This window comes from Sciurus carolinensis, chromosome 5 (genome assembly GCF_902686445.1).
Source record: "Sciurus carolinensis chromosome 5, mSciCar1.2, whole genome shotgun sequence".
NCBI classification, from domain to species: domain Eukaryota; kingdom Metazoa; phylum Chordata; class Mammalia; order Rodentia; family Sciuridae; genus Sciurus; species Sciurus carolinensis.
In genome coordinates, this window is record NC_062217.1 from 120,415,073 (window position 1) to 120,431,460 (window position 16,388).

General features: G+C 37.5%; 1 protein-coding gene and 1 pseudogene across 2 annotated transcripts in view; one reads left to right on the top strand and one right to left on the bottom strand.

The window, feature by feature from the left end:
* Nucleotides 1-16,388, top strand: part of Tet1 (tet methylcytosine dioxygenase 1) — a 119,564-nt gene that overhangs the window by 76,885 nt on the left and 26,291 nt on the right. The window lies entirely within an intron of this gene.
* On the bottom strand, nucleotides 13,948-15,476 carry LOC124984790 (pre-rRNA-processing protein TSR2 homolog; annotated as a pseudogene).

The window sequence follows — 16,388 nt, forward strand, 5'->3', positions numbered from 1 at the left end:
TCTGGGTTCACCCTATAGAATCCAAACCCCGAAAAGGGCATCACATTGGCATTCATGAATATATTGATCTTAGTCCTATCTTCCCTAAAGGTCTAATGCTTTCATTTTTGAATATTTATTTACAAAATATGATGCCGTTAAACATCAGTGCTATTCATTATGGAATATGTCAAGAGCTAAAGTTTATAAAATATAAGAATACAGTTTTCCATAATTATAAGAAGTCAGTTGTAATGGAATCACCTGTACTCTCAGCTACTAGGGAGGCTGAGACAGGATGATCACAAATTCAAAGCCAGCCTGGACAACAAAGTGAGGACCTGTCTATTTTTTTTCCCCCCCATGTTGGGGATCAAACCCAGGGCCCTGTGCCTTGCACTCTACTGACTGAGCTATCTCCCCAGCCCTGAGGCCCTGTCTAAAAAAAAAAAAAAAAAAAACAAGGCTCCTGCTGACTGGAGGAAAGCAAACAGCCTGTTGTTAGCCTGTTGTTGTAAACTGCCCATGGAGACCTCCTGGCAGGGAACTGAGAGCAACCTGTAGTTGATCTAGAGAGCAGTTCCTGGCCAGCAGCAAGAAAACAGGAGCCTCAGTCTTAGAAATGCAAGAAACTAAGGTTTTACAACAGCCAGAGAGCCTTAGGTAAGAGCCAAAGCCTGGGCACTTGGATTTCAGTTTGGTGACTCTAGGCAGAGGACTCAGCAAACACATTAGACTTCTCACACTTGGAATGCAGGATAATATGTTTGGTTGCTTAGGTTCCTAAATTTGTGTTAATTTGTTACATGGCAATGGAAAGCCAACATAAATGGCATTAATTTTTAGGGAATGTTCATCTAGCCTTGGTCAGTGATAAAGAAACACTATGTCACAGCAAGAACTGTGGCCCTGTTACTTAAAGATTGTGTCCAGAATGAAACACACAGATCCTGGTGGAAGAAAGGAGCTTTGATATTGTTGAGTTCTTGTCCTCTGGGAATTGAGAGCCCTCATGGAACTGAAAACCGCTCTATCCTTATACCTATACTCATTTGTAAGAAAGCCCTTATAAGTTTAGTTTTCTGGGCCCCAGGGAGCCTTTGGCTTATTAAGGGCACCTAAGTATTCTAGATTTGAGATAGTGAAGGTATAGGAAGGGATTGGGTGGGATTAATAATAATTATAGTTAACAAAATAATAATAAATAAATAAAAAGAACTGGAACTGTAGCTCAGCATTAGAGCATCCGTGGGTTGAATCCCCAGTACTACCCTCCCCCTGCAAAAAAGTGTGTGTGTGTGGGTGTGGGTGTGGGTGTGTGTATGTGAATGAACACTCATGAAACATCTACCCAAGTTAAAAATAGAATATTGTTATATTCCCAAAAGCTCCGATCATAAATATCCTACTTTTGTGGAAATAATTTTTTTCTTTTTTAATTTTCTTTTTATTTTGTTCTTTTTAGTTATACATGACAGTGTATTTTGACACATTATACATACATGGAGTATAACTTCCCATTCTTGTGGTTGCACTGGATGTGGCGTTTCACTGGTCCTGTATTCATATGTGAACATAGGAAAGTTCTGTCTGATTCATTCTACTCTCTTTCCTATTCCCTCTTTCTTTTTCTTTTTAATAAAAATTTTTTTCTGTTTAATTTTCTTGATCCCTTCCTCTTATGTTTCCTAATAGTTTTGTTTTGAGCCTTGCCTCTACATGCACCTTGTTCCCAATATCTATCACTCGGAGTTGACACATTCATCTAGTTGTATCTGTTAGTTATTTCTGGATCCATTACTTATTTGCTAGTAAGTAGCAATGAGTAAAAATATCTCTTGAAACAGCAACTCTCTTTCCCTATAATGAATAATTAACCCAAGGTATTCAGCTATATGGGAGAGTTTGTGTGATTTCTCCTTAACGCCTTTCAGACCTTCTCTAATGACACTAACAGCATTTCAGGATTTTTTTTTTTTTAAGACAAAAATAAAATTTGAATCACATTTTCATAGAAACTTCTTGCAACCCTCTTTTTGTATTATTAAGAACAAAGTGTATCTGTTCAGCATTTTCTGTAAATCAGGTATAGCCAAATTGCTTTCTTATTTTATCTTATGTGATATTCCTTTTTTCCTGGAATAAAAGGAACATTTCAGTATTATGTAGTAGTATATCTCTCACTTTTTTCATAAATACAAAAACAATCCAGAGAGAAGGAATGAAATAAAGTTCTGCGGCTGAGCAACTTAACAACTGAAAGTTTTAATGTCTTTTAATGACCATTTAATAATATAAACTTGGGGGCTAGAGTTGTGGCTTAGTGGTAGAATGCTTGCCTTGCATGTGTGAGGCACTGGTTTCAATTCTCTGTACCACATATAAATGGATGAATAAAGATTCATCAACAACTAAAAGAAAAATTAAAATTAAAAAAAAAATAATATAAACTTGAGTTTGGGAAGTAGTTCCATGGCAGAACCCTCAGCTAGCATGCTCAATACTCTGGCTCTGATCCCCACCCACCCCCCCAAAAAAATTGTCTTGATAACAATTATTGAAATTACATGTTTGTGAAAATGAAATCAGTTTCATAAATGGTATGGAAATATGGTAAATTTAATCAGACTTTATTATTTGCAAACTTTCCAGGTTATCTTATTTAAAATACCAAAGTTGTTCACTGCTAGTGACAAATAGTAAGTTTGGGTTGAATAAATGTATATCGAGGCTAAATAAGACTATGTTAGGAAACAAATATTTGTATTTGAATTAGTATCTTTTTTTTTTCTTCTATGAATTTTAATATTCTAGGCCATAGCCAGTTTCTGCATTCAAATACAAACAAATAAGCAAACATTCATAATATAAAAGCATTTTGGTAATGAAAAGTCTGTGTATGTATTATTACTCTTTCATGTTCTGAAATCATCAAAAAATCCAAAGTGTTGGGAAGTTTTAAAAAAGTATTTTTATCTCCCCAAATCTAAAGGTTGTAACTAAAGCTTATGCTACAGTAAATACAAAATTTAACACAGAAATGTATATGACTTTTAAATAAAGTCAGTTCATAGAATGTTTTATTTTAAACTTTCTGTTCAAACTTTCAAATACAACACGTGTGGCAAAGAAACAACAGTTAACACACAACATCTGCCACAATTCTATCTTCAAACTGCCTTTTCTATAGTATACGATATGTTACAATTTCTTTCAATTTTTTACATTCATAGTATTTTTAAAGGCAGCAATGCCAATTTTCTACTTTGAAAGAGTTCTATTAACGTTCTAAAATTGCTTAAAACGACAACTTTTTCCTTTTAGTATTCTATAGTTGCCCACATTAGTGACATAATTCAGCATATTTTAATAAGTTGTTGAGAGGTATGCTGTACTTAATAAATCAACTCCCAACTCTACATTAAGTTGAACTTCAACCTAAAACAAGCATTTTCCTAAATCAGTATACTCGGCTATTTTTCTCAAAAATATTTCCATTCTGAAATAAGGTTTTATTTTTTTCTGAGATACAAGTTTCATCTTTTACTCCTAACAGAACTCATACCGTACGTTTTTTTTTCCTCAAAATATATTTGATATATTCTGTGCAAAATGTTAAGTTCTGTATAGGTATGTACCTTATTTTGAAAAAGTTTATAAAATATATTTCCTAAAAACAACCTCTGAATTAGTATCTTGAAATAGTATTACCTCCTTCCAAGAGGAGAAAGTATTAAAGCTAAAAGTCTACTAAAGTTGTCTAACCCATGGTTGAACCTTAAGTTGAGGTTAAATGCAAAATAGAATGAAAAGATTAGGTCTCTCCATACTCTACATAGTCTTTAGGACTCTACCTATAACTACTGGATTGCATTTCTCTAAATATACTTTCATCTTGGAGAGTGTATGCATATTGTGTATATTTCATATTAAACATTAACCTCCAGTACAATTCTATTTCACATATATGTATACTTTGTTGTTGTGTTCAGACTTATATTTTTAGTTTGTTTTTGTTTTGTTTTGTTTTGTTTTTTGGTACTGGGGATTGAACGCAGAGTGCTTTACCACTGAGTCGCATCCCCAAGTTATGGGGTGTAACTTAAGAACAGTCCAATCACCACTGAGAAGTCCAAATTTGAGAGTCTTTATTAAGCCGGCCGACTGACAGTCTCACATAATGCCCCCCAAAAATGGCTATTGGGAGAACAGCCCCGACTACAGGGTTGTAGGGGTTCTTATACCAAAAATCACATCAATCATACGTGTCTGTTGCTGTGATTCGAAATTACACATTAACATCATGAGATCATTGACAGAGGGGGAAGTGGGTCAAACTGACCCTTACTTAGGCACAAACTAAAGACTGGTTACTAACAACCGCACAATTACCATTTACATAGTACACTTGTTAGGAGTCATAGGGATCAAAAGAGAGCAATTTATTATTACATAAGAATTGTCATTTTGTATTGTTAAACATATCACACTAAGTAACTGAAGATGGGTACAGAGGCAGGGTGTTCCCATAGGAGAAACTTATTTCCTACGTAACATGGAGTCTCAGAGCAAAATGGAGTCTGTTTAGTCATTTCCCTTATAGTCTGGCCTATAACATTCCATGGAGTCAGATCTGTCAGCTCATCACACCCAGCCCTTTATTTTTCTGGTTTTTAATTTTGAAACAGTTTCAGTCCCTCGCTGAATTGCTGAGGCTAGTCTTGAACTTGAGATCGTCCTGCCTCAGCCTCCTGAGTCTCTGGGTTTAACGGGCATGCACCACCCCAGCAGACTCCAAATGCAAATTCTGAGTAGTACAGCCTGGATTTGGAGCCAGCCTCACATTGTTTTGCCTTTTCTCTCCCCATTGTTTTATTCTTTTATTTGAAATGTGTCCTTGTCAGGTGGTCATTTACACTCCCACATAATTATTAGACTTTGGCAGAAATTTCGACTCTTTTTCTCTGTTGTCACTTTGGGTCTTGTCAGGGACTAGTTATCTTGTTATTCTGTACATTTTGTTGGAACAGGTGATGTAGTTTCTTGAGTGTCCCAGGCTCAAGTTAACTCCCTGTACTCCCCCACACCCCTCCAGCCCCAGGTGATGGCAGGAGTGGGAAGAAGAATTCAAACCACAGGCAGCCTGGTTGGCTCCATTGCCTGTTCATTTCAGGGGCCCACCAGCTGCCTCTGAAGGATTACTGTATTAGGCAGGAGGACTGATGTGTTAATGGAAGTATGTGAGTGGGTACTTTTTTTACTACTCTCCTCTGATGCCACTGGAGTTCTGAGTTGAGGTATGAACTAAACTGGAGAATTCAAAAGTCTTCAAATATCTTGCTTGAATTTATACCTTTATACAGTCTCCCAACTTTTGTTCAAAGGTTCTTCATAATATCTACCGTGGTTGTCTTGGGGGCTATTCTGTGGTGCTGCTTATTTCTGTGTTCAAATCGGGCACCTTCTTGTCCATTTCCATGACAGCCTATGAAAAGGAAGCTGGCATTCTGTGTTACTTCCTTGGTACTTTTGGTATCTTCCTAGTGTGACATAGCCATTTTATGTTTGGTGAGGCAGAGAGCAGGAAGTTGATGATAGCTGTGAGTGATATTACTAGTCTTAAGAGTTTTCACTGTCCTTACCTGGTTTGAGTTTTGGTTTTATTTTGATTATAAAGCACATTTTTCTTGATTTAAACCTATTACCTGTTAATGTGTCATTAGAATTACTATTATGTTAACTTATTGTCTTATGTAGTTGTCTTGATTTTGGCAGTGCTGGGATCAAACCCAGGGCCTTTGGCTTGCTGGGCAAGTGCTCTACCACTGAGCTGCATCCCCAGTCCAAAATATTAAGTATAACTTAATTTATAGCTCAGACAATCCATTTAGTTGAATTTTTTTTCTTTTTTTCTTTTCTTTTTTTTTTTTTGCGGTGCTGGAGATTGAACCCAGGGCCTTGTGCTTGCAAGGCAAGCACTCTACCAACTGAGCCATATCCCCAGCCCTGAATTTTTAATTTAGTTAATTTTAAAATTTTTATTTATTTCTTTGGATTGGGGATTAAACCCAGCTACATCCCCAGCCTTTTCAGTTATTTATTTATTTATTTATTTATTTATTGGTGCTGGGGATGAAAACCAGGAGCTCTCTACCACTAAGTTATATTCTTAGCCTTTGTTTTATTTATTTATTTATTTATTTATTTATTTATTTATTTATTTATTTATTTATTTATTTATTTTGAGACAGAGTCTTGCCAAGTCAATGAAGATCTCAGTAACTTGCTGAGGCTGGTCTTCAATTTGAGATCCTCCTTCCTCAGCCTCCAAAGTCACTTGGGATTACAGGTGTGCACCACCACACCTAGCTAATTTAATTAAAGTAAAAATAATGTTTCAAAACTCAGTAGTTGAATAAACTTCATACTTTATATGATTTTCACACTTAAAAAGACATCTTACTTTTACCCTTATTCAGAAGCAATGTTTAGAAGTTTGGGGTATCCCCAAACTAAGAGTGAAGATGTTAGAACTTTCAATTACACACGATGGTTTTTGTTGTTGTTGTTTGTTTGTTCTTTTTGTGGTACTGGAGATGGTAACCCAGGGCCTCAAGCCTGCTATGCAAGCACTTGTGATAAGATCTAATTTTTCTACTGTATTCTAAATGTTGCGAAAGTTTGGTTAAATAAACATAGTATTGTTTTCAAGCAGAATATGATCAAAAACTTTTTGTTCCTCCTTGCATATTGAACTGAACTGTAGCCCAGTTCTTACAGATCATTTGGATCCAGAGTTTACTTAATGTAAAAAAAAGACTGGGGCTGGGGTTGTGGCTCAGTGGTAGAACGCTTGCTTGCCTGCAGTGTGTGAGGCACTGGGTTTGATTCTCAGTACCACATAAAAAAAAAAAAAAAATTAAATTAAATAAAGATATTGTTTCCATCTACAGCTAAAAATATTTCTTTTAAAAAAGGTTGAACAAAGATAGGCATGCTTTTTTTTTTTTTTTTTTTTTTTGTAGTTGTTGATGGGCCTTTAATTTATTTATTTACATACGGTGCTGATGAGAATCAAACCTAGTGCCTCACACATTCTAGGCAAGCTCTACCCCTGGGCTACAACTCCATCCCTCACATTGTTTATTCATAGTAATTCGAGTTGTTCAATCTTTTGAATGATATTAACAATTTTAAAAAGTGAAACAAAATATGAATTGAATGTTGAAATCTGTTTTGTCTTTCTAAACCTAGTCAGTAAAATATTACTATTTTGATTATTTGCATTTTAGTAAGTAAGTTTGGGTATGTTTATTTATTAACTACTGTATTTCTCCCATGAATCCATTCTTCAAAAGACTTTGTTGTTTAGGTTATCTTCTTCTTTTGTAAACAAGACTTCCATTGTACAGTGCCATTGTCTAAATGTAAGTTTTCTTTATCCCTGAGTACCTGACTTAATAGAGAAACTTAATTCTTCGAAGGCTCCTTTCATTTGTCTCCGAGGGGTTTAGTTTTACTGAAGTCTTTCCCTCCTTAATGATAAAAATAGTGGCTCCCCATATTTTATCAATATGCTTTTTATAGACAGCCAGTAATTAATCTGAAAATTTTTCATTGATTTTAAATTTCACTGCATTTTCGTCCTACTGGTTCTGATAACATTATTCATTCACCCTGAAGAATAGCCCCTTGTTAGTCTGGCTCTATCCTATTGTTTTCTGTGTTTTTACGGAAACTTTTATTTATTTATTTATTTTTAAATATGTGCAAGGGACTGGGGATGTGACTCAGTGGTAGAGTGCTTGCCTAGCATGTGTGAGGCACTGGGTTCAATTCTCAGCACCACATAAAAATGGATAAATAAAGGTACTGTGTCCATGTACAACTAAAAAAAATTTTTTTAAAAAGTGCGGATGTTCAGAGCTCCAATTAAAAAAAAAAACAATTTAGTTGTCAATGGACCTTTATTTTATTTTTTTATAGGTAGCGCAGAGAATCAAACCCAGTGCCTCACACATACTAGGCAACTGCTCTACCACTGAGCCACAACCCCAGCCCCAGGAAACATTTTTTAATTCAGAAAACAATTCCCTTTCATTTGTTTAAAAACTCTTTTTTTCTTGGCTTGATACTCATTTACTGTTGCATATGAACCTTAGAAACAAACTGAATTGTAGACTCAGGATGGGGTGAAGGGCTCAAATGTTCTCTCTTATCTCAGCAGTGCTGGGGATCCAACCTAGAGCCTCAAACATAGTGGGAATTGCTCTACCACTGAGCCAATCCCCTAATTCTAGAATGAATATCTTTTACTGTTTGGCCTCCCAATCTAGGACAACTATTATGTTCTCCCGGCTGTGCTTTCTTTTTATAATCTTCTCTTTATAATTTTATACTTGCATTCTTATGTTTTTAACATCTTTCTGTTTTTTAAAAACTCTACTGAAATATAATTTACATGCATTTTACTTAAAATAACTTTTATTTCTGTGTTTAATTCAGGCTTTAAATCAAACTTCTATTGGGTTATTGCTGATATACATTAAAGTCTGTAATTCTTCAATATTTATAAGGAGCCAACTGTTTTATTCTCTTTAAAAATTCAATAGAGGGTTGGGGTTGTGGTTCAGTGGTAGAGCACTGGCCTAGCGCATGTGAGGCACTGGGTTGGATCCTCAGGACCACATATAAATAAATAAAGGTACTGAGTCCAAAAAAATATATATATATATATACATACATATATATGTTAAATTAAAAAATTGAACAGAGGCGGATGGGAGTGCGGCTCAGTTGTAAAAAGCCCATGAAGTTATAAAGTGTCCCTCAGTTTAATTCCTAGTATGAAAAAAAAATAAAATAGCCAGGCATGGTGGGTCACACCTATAATCCCAGAAGCTGAGGAAGGAAGATCCTGAGTTCAAAAACCAACCTCAGCAACTTAGCGAGACCCTAAGGAATTTAGCAATACCCTATCTCAAAATAAAATTTAGGGCTGGGGATATAGCTCAGTTTGTAGAGTGCTTGCCTCGCATGCACAAGGCCCTGGGTTCAATCGCCAGCACCATAAAAAAATAATAAGTAAATAAAATAAAATTTTAAAAAGTTCTGGGGTTGTGACTCAATGACTAAATGCTCCTTGGTTCAATCCCTAAAACCAAGAATGTAAAAAATGTAATCAAAGAAAATAAAAAGGAATGTAAGAAATCTTTTGGGGGATGGAGTGGGGTGCTGGGGATTGAAACCATGTCTTTCATGCCTGCTGGGCATGCATTCTACCATGAGATATATCCTCAGCCCAGGAAATCTTCCTAGATAGGTTAATGAAAGGATCTATTTCCTATTTCCACCTCTTCCATAAAAGAGCTATCCCAAAGGTCACCAGTACTTTAACTGCCAATGAAAACGTTTGGTTCTCATCAGCACCTTTCTTCAGCAATTCAAACTACTGGTTCTGCTTCTGTTTGGGGAAGCTCATTCTTTACTTGGCTTTTTAAATACAGCTTTCACCATCTCTCTTCAGCTTTCAGTTAGTCTCTTATAAGCCTTCTTTGTGAGGTTATCCATGGCCACATCTTAAGTACTGATCATTGTACAAGTTACTGCCATGTCCTGCTATTTGCTTTTGAGAATGACCTTGAGAGGCAGCAGGGAGGAAAGTAAGAATATTTTTCAGAGGTGAAGGTCCAGGAAAGGTTTGAGGTAAGGGTTGAGCCTAAGTTTTGTGGGGTGTTTTTTTTGTTGTTGTTTGGTTTTTCTTTGTTTGTTTGTGTTTTTTTTTTTTTTTTTTTTTTTTTTGGTATTAGGGATTAAACCGAAGGGCACTTGACCACTGAGCTACATCTTCATCCCTTTTTGGTTTATATTTTAAGAGAAGGGCTCAGGACTGGGGGTGTGGCTCAGTGTGTTATGTTTGAGGCTGTGGACCACACACACAAAAGAGACAGGATCTTGCTAAGTTTCTTGAGACCTCACTCTGTTACTGGGACTGACATCAAACTTGCTATCCTCCGCCTCAGTCTACTGCTACTGCATGGCTGGGATTACAGAAGTGAGCCACCATGCCCAGCTTGAGCTACATCTTGGAAATAGAGCAAGCATTATCTTTATCTCAGAGATCCAGAATTAGAACCATCTCTCTATATAATAATTTTGCGAAGAGAGTTTTGTAATGACAGAAGGCATTTTCTGTCAACACGTGGGTAGAAATTTTCTTTAACTTTGTCTCATGATGCCTGTTCCCAAAAATTTTAGCATAACATTTGTACTATCTTTTGTATCATAGTTAACTCTCTTTCCATCCTGGAAAGGGGCTTTCTTTTTCCCATCAAGAAGTCTGTCCCTGCTTTGCACCCTTATTCATGCAAACCCTTTGATTTCTTATATTTACTGCTAACAGTATTACATTAGGAAAATGCTTTACAGACATTTTCTCCTTTTGTAGAAATGATACATTACTATGTTTAGCATGCTATACAAACCTTAATATACACTGATTATTGCCCTACAGTTTGGGTATTTTAGAACATATTAAAATATATACAGCCATGTACAGTGTTTTAGGATTGTATTCCCAGCAACTTGGGAGGCTGAGACAGAAAGATCACAAATTTCAAGCCAGCCTCAGTAATTTAGCTAGACCCTTTTGCAAAATATGAAACTAAAAAGGATTGCCTATGTGGCTCAGTTCTAAAACAACCCTCGTTCCATACCCGAAATATTTTTTTTTTCATTTACAGATAAAAATGAATACAATTGATCCTTTATATCTCTGGGTCCTCCAACCACAAATTCAACCAACTATGAATCAAAAATTCTTGGGCTGGCTATAGATGTAGCTCAGTGGTAAAGTGTTTGCCTCTTGTACAGGAAGGCTCAGATTTTAATTCTTTGAATTACAATTTCAGTTCTCTGAAATCACACCACAAAGCTATAGTGATCATTCCTGTGTGGAGGGCAGGGATGGAGTTTGTACATTTACTTTATATGTGTGCGTGGTACTGGGGATTGAATCCAGGTTCTGGGACATGCTTGAATTTTAAAGGGTTCTCTAATATAATATCTTCACAGAATAAAAGATTTTTCTAGGTCAGGCATCATTGTGCACACCTGTAATCCCAGGGACTAGGAGATTAAGGAAGGAGGATCATAAATTCCAGGGCAGCCAGGGCAAGTGACTGAGTCTCAAAATAAAAAGACTGGGGATGTAGCTTAGTAGTAGAAAAAAAGATTTCTACAAAGATATTTAGTCTTCAATTTTCAGCTCAAAATAAGTTTCTTCTCTCCTTCTACTTGTCAGCAATATTTCAAAATCTTGAAAAAGAAGGGTGACATCGAAAGAATCACATGTCCCAATTTCAAAATGCATCACAAAGCTATCATAACCAAGACATATAGGTCAATGGAACAAAACTGACAGTTTATTATAAATCTTCACATTTATGGTCACTTCATTTTTCAAAAAATATGCCAAATGGGACTGGGGTTGTGGCTCAGTAGTGAGCGCTTGCCTAACATATGTGAGGCACTGGGTTCACTTCTCAGCACCACATATAAATAAATGAATAAAATAAAGGACTATCAACATTCAAAAATTATTTTACAAAAAATATTCCAAGACAAGAATCAGTGGGAAAGAATAATCTTTTCAATAAATGTTGCTGTTGCTGGGGTCCACCATATAATTTTTTCTTAGATAATATAATGTCAAAAGTACAAGTGGCCAGGCATGGTGGCACAAATCTGTAATCCCAGCAGTTTGGGAGGCTCAGGCAGAAGCATTGAAAATTCAAAGCCAGCCTCAGCAACTTAGTGAGGCCCTATGCAACTCAGTGCAACACTATGTCTAAATAAAATATGAAATAAGAGCTGGGGATGTGGCCCAGTCGTTAGGTCCCTCTGCATTCAATCCCTGGTACCAAAACAAACCAATTTAAACATAAATTGGAGTTCATTAAAACTGAAATATCGGGACTGAGGAGATAGCTCAGTCGGTAGAGTGCTTGCTTTGTAAGCATAAGGCTCTGGGTTCGATCCCCAGCATCAAAAAAAAAAAAACCAAATATTTGTGCTACAAAGTACTTTGAAACAGGGAAGAGACAGCTAACAGAATGGGAGAAAAATAACTTTAAGTCATACATTTTTTCTCCATTGCGGTACTGGTGATCAAACCCAGGACTTCATGTATGCTAGTACACAAGTGCTCTACTACTGAGCTCCATTACCAATCCTTTTTATTTTTTAAATTTATTTTTAGTATGAGACTGCACTAACTAAATTGCACAGGTTGGCCTTGGATTGGTAATGGTCCTGCCTCAGCCTCTCAAATAATTGGAATTATAGAAATGTGCAAAGTCACCTGGCTGAAAATATAAAATGACAGAATCCAAAAACTAAGAGCAATGCATTTGAATAACCCCCTTTCTCTTTGAGGAGTTGCTGGGGTTGAACCCGAGGCACCTGACCACTGAACTTCATCCCCATTCCCTTCCCTCCCTTTTTTTGGTAACAGGAATTGAATTTAGGGGCACTTAACCCCTGAGCTACATCTCCAGCACTTTTTATGTTTTATTCCAAGACAAGGTCTTGCTAAATTGCCTAAAGCCTTACTAAGTTCCTGTGGCACTGACCTTGAGCCTGCAATTCTCCTACCTAGGCCTCCCAAATTGCTGGGGTTACATGTGTGTTCCACGACTCAAAGCTGAATGTCCATTTTCTAAATCAGACAGATATACAGATAGCCAATAAACACAAGAAGAGGGACTGGGGAGATAGCTCAGTCGGTAGAGTGCTTGCCTCGTAAGCACAAGGCTCTGGGTTCCATTCCCAGCACACACACAAAAAAAAAAACCACAAGAAATCATGCTCAACATCATTAGTAATCACAGAAATACAAATCAAATTCACAGATACCATTTCATCCTACAATAGCTATAACTGAAAGTACAACCAAGTGTTGAGATGGAAACATCTCAACATGAAATGCCATTCATTGGTAGGGATATTTCCTTCAGTTTGTAAAATAGTCTGGCATATCCTTTGTACACTAAACACAATTGCCACATGATCACCCCATATATACCTCTGCCCGTAGGTATATACCCAAAAGAAATATGACATGACTTTTTTTTTTTTTTTTTAACAAGAAGGTATTATTTATTTGGGTCTTAAGCCTCATCCCTGAACTTAAATGGGATGGGATAAAGAATGAGGAACGAGGTCGGAGAAGACAGAAAATAGCCCTGTTCAGCCTGTGCCAGCATGCCCGGCGGCAACCACTGTTTATAGTTATGGGTGTTTGCTCAGTAGAAATAAAAACAGGAATTACAGAAAGAAAAAAAGAAAGAAAGAAAGAAAGAAAGAAAGAAAATAGCCCTGTTCAAGCTCACCACCTAACCAAGATCTTAGGATTCCTGAGGGAATCTGGGGTGAGAGTCTGAGCTGCAGGAAGGGAGCATTCCTGAGAGGTTGTAAGCTCTGAGCAGAAGGAAGAGGTGTTGTGGACTAAGGGAGAGGCACCATAGCTACTTTTGCTCACATCTTCAACTTTCCTCTCCCATCTACATGTTCATCTCACCATCCCTGATCCAGTCAGCCTGAGTACTGGTCCGGGACTGATCCTCCCTACAATCCACCTACTATCCTCCAGAGTTTAGCTCCTCCTCCAGCCACGCCCACATTCACTCATCCCTCCTCTTCACCCAAGAGGCACCCAAGAGGCACTATGCTGGGAAACCTGGCCTCATCACTCAGGTAACTTAAAGCTCAACGGTGTGTGATGGACCAGGTCCCTTAGAGCCCCAAATCCAAGGACCCTAGGACTACACAGAGGAACAAGAAAGAGGGTGGGAATTGTATAACCAGTCGAGAGGTCTATAGCCCTCCAAAAAAAAAAAAAAAAAAAAACCCTACAAATAAGTCTCAGAACACCTAGCAAACAAGGACCCAAACCAATTCCAGCCCCACTCATTTCGTTTTATGGATAATGATAAAACCATCTTCTTCCTTAATATTCTGAGGGTTTGAATCAGAGGGTTCAGGCTGGGGGCAGATCCCATCTGTAATAGCCCCATCATTTGTAGCTGTCATCTCCATCTCCCACACTGTCTGCATCATCTTCATCCCCAGCTGTCTCTCTGGCTGCCTTAAGTGCAGTAGCTTTGCTATGCACTTTTTTTTTTTTTTTTTTTTTTTTTTTTTTTTGGTGGTGCTGGGGATTGAACTCACGGCCTTGTGCTTGCAAGGCAAGCACTCTACCTACTAAGCTATATCCCCAGTCCCCTGCTGTGCACTTTCTTTGGGTGATGTGGGAGGCCATCTCCCTCAGCAGCCCCGTCACCCTTCTGGAAGTGGTGGAACATGGTCTGCAGCTGTTGGCTCACCTGGGGCAGACTCCCATCCTGCACAACTGTATCAAACTTATTGGTCATCAGCTCCCCAAGGAAACCTTCCACGTCATCCACCTCCAAGGCAGCATTGAGGATGAAGTAATCCTCCACTGCACCCCACAACCAGTTGGCCTTCTCTTGGTCATGCACACCCTGAATTCCTTCTCTACAGCAACCTGTAAAGCAGGCCATGCCGCCAGCCCTGAAGAGAGATATGCTTCTCAAAAACATGAATGCGAATATTCTGAACGGCATAAAAAACAAGTTAAAAAATGGAAAAAATTAAACCGGCCATCAGCCATTTAATGGGTCAATATAATGTGGCAAATCCATGCAATGGAATATTATTAAACAATATAGGTGAATATACTAGATAAATGGCATAAAGTAGAAGGATCTTATGCTGAGTGAAAGAAACTGGACCCAGAAGGCCCCATATTATATTTGAATGCCATTTAACAAACATCTAGATTAGGTAAAACTTATAGATACAGATAGTAATTGGTGATTGAAAAAGGACTGTGAAAAATGGGAGCATTATTTAATGTGTATACTTCTAAGATGGGATCACAGGCATAAGCCCCTATATGTACCTTAACATGTTGAATTTTATAATATGCAAATTACATCTCAGTAAAATTGGTATCTAAGGAAAACTCTAACCAGGCATCTTGGTGTCCCATCATCCCAGGTATTCAAGAGGCAGGTGCAGGGCAATAACAGGTTCCAGGCCAAGTTTAGCTATTTAGGGAGACACTGTCTCATTTGAAAAAAGGGCTAGCTATTTAAGGAGACACTGTCTCATTTGAAAAAAGCTATTACCACTTGTGATAGCTCAGTGGTAAAGAGTCCTGGATTCAATCCTGCATAAATAAATACATAAATTTTAAGAAATGGGGCTTTTTATATTGTCAGTAGACCTTCATTTAATTAATTTATTTATATGTATATTTATTTGTATGTGGTGCTGAGAACGGAACCCAGTGCTAGGCAAGCACTACACCACTGAGCCACAAACCCAGACCCAGTATAGGTGGTTTTTAAATACCAACACTTCAATATGAACATACCCCCAGACACTTGTGAGCAGCTCTTACTTTGTAACATGATGGATCAAGCTTGAACAATTTATAAATTGATACATTCTACCAGTTTGAAAATAGTGTGAATTTTTTTTTAAAGAATTTAACCTTTATTTTTATTTGTTTTTTATGTGGTGCCAAGGATAATCCCAGTACCTCACCTATGCTAAGCAAGCTCTCTAACACTGTGCTACTACCCCAGTCCAATAATATGATTAATTTTTTTTTATTTTTAGTTGTAGATACATGATATCTTTATTTATTTTTATGCAGTGCTAAGTATTGAACCCAGAGCTTCCCCAGTGCTAGGCAAGCTCTCTACATTGTGCTACAAACCCCAGCCCAATAATCTGATTTTGTTGTTGTTGTTGTGGGTTTTTTTTGGGGGGGGTGAGGTAATCTGTGATTAAATCCAGGGACACTGAACCACTAAGCCACATGCCCCGCCCTTTTTATATTTTATTTAGAGACGGTCTCACCAAGTTGCTAGGTGCCTCACTAATCTGCTGAGGCTGGCTTTGAACTCAAGATTCTCCTGCCTCAGACTCCCAAGTTGCTAAATTACAGGCTTGCACCACCATGCCTGGCCATAATGTGATTCCTGACAAAACTTTTGTTTTGTTGTTTTATACTAGGTGTTGAACCCAGGGACACTTTACCACTGAGCCACATCCCCAATCCTTTTATATCTTATTTAGAGACAATATATGATGGCTAAGTTGCTTAGGGCCTTACTAAGTTGCTGAGGCTGAATTTGAACTTGTGATCTTCCTGCCTTTGCCTCCTGAGTTGCTGGGAGTACACGCATGTGCCATCATGGTGGGTGAACAAAGGTTTTAGTGAGAGTTTCTGTGTCATTAGTAGTGTAAATTGTTGGATTTGAAATATTTATAAAATGTAACCACACTGGGTTTTGTGGTTTTTAAACATTCACTCA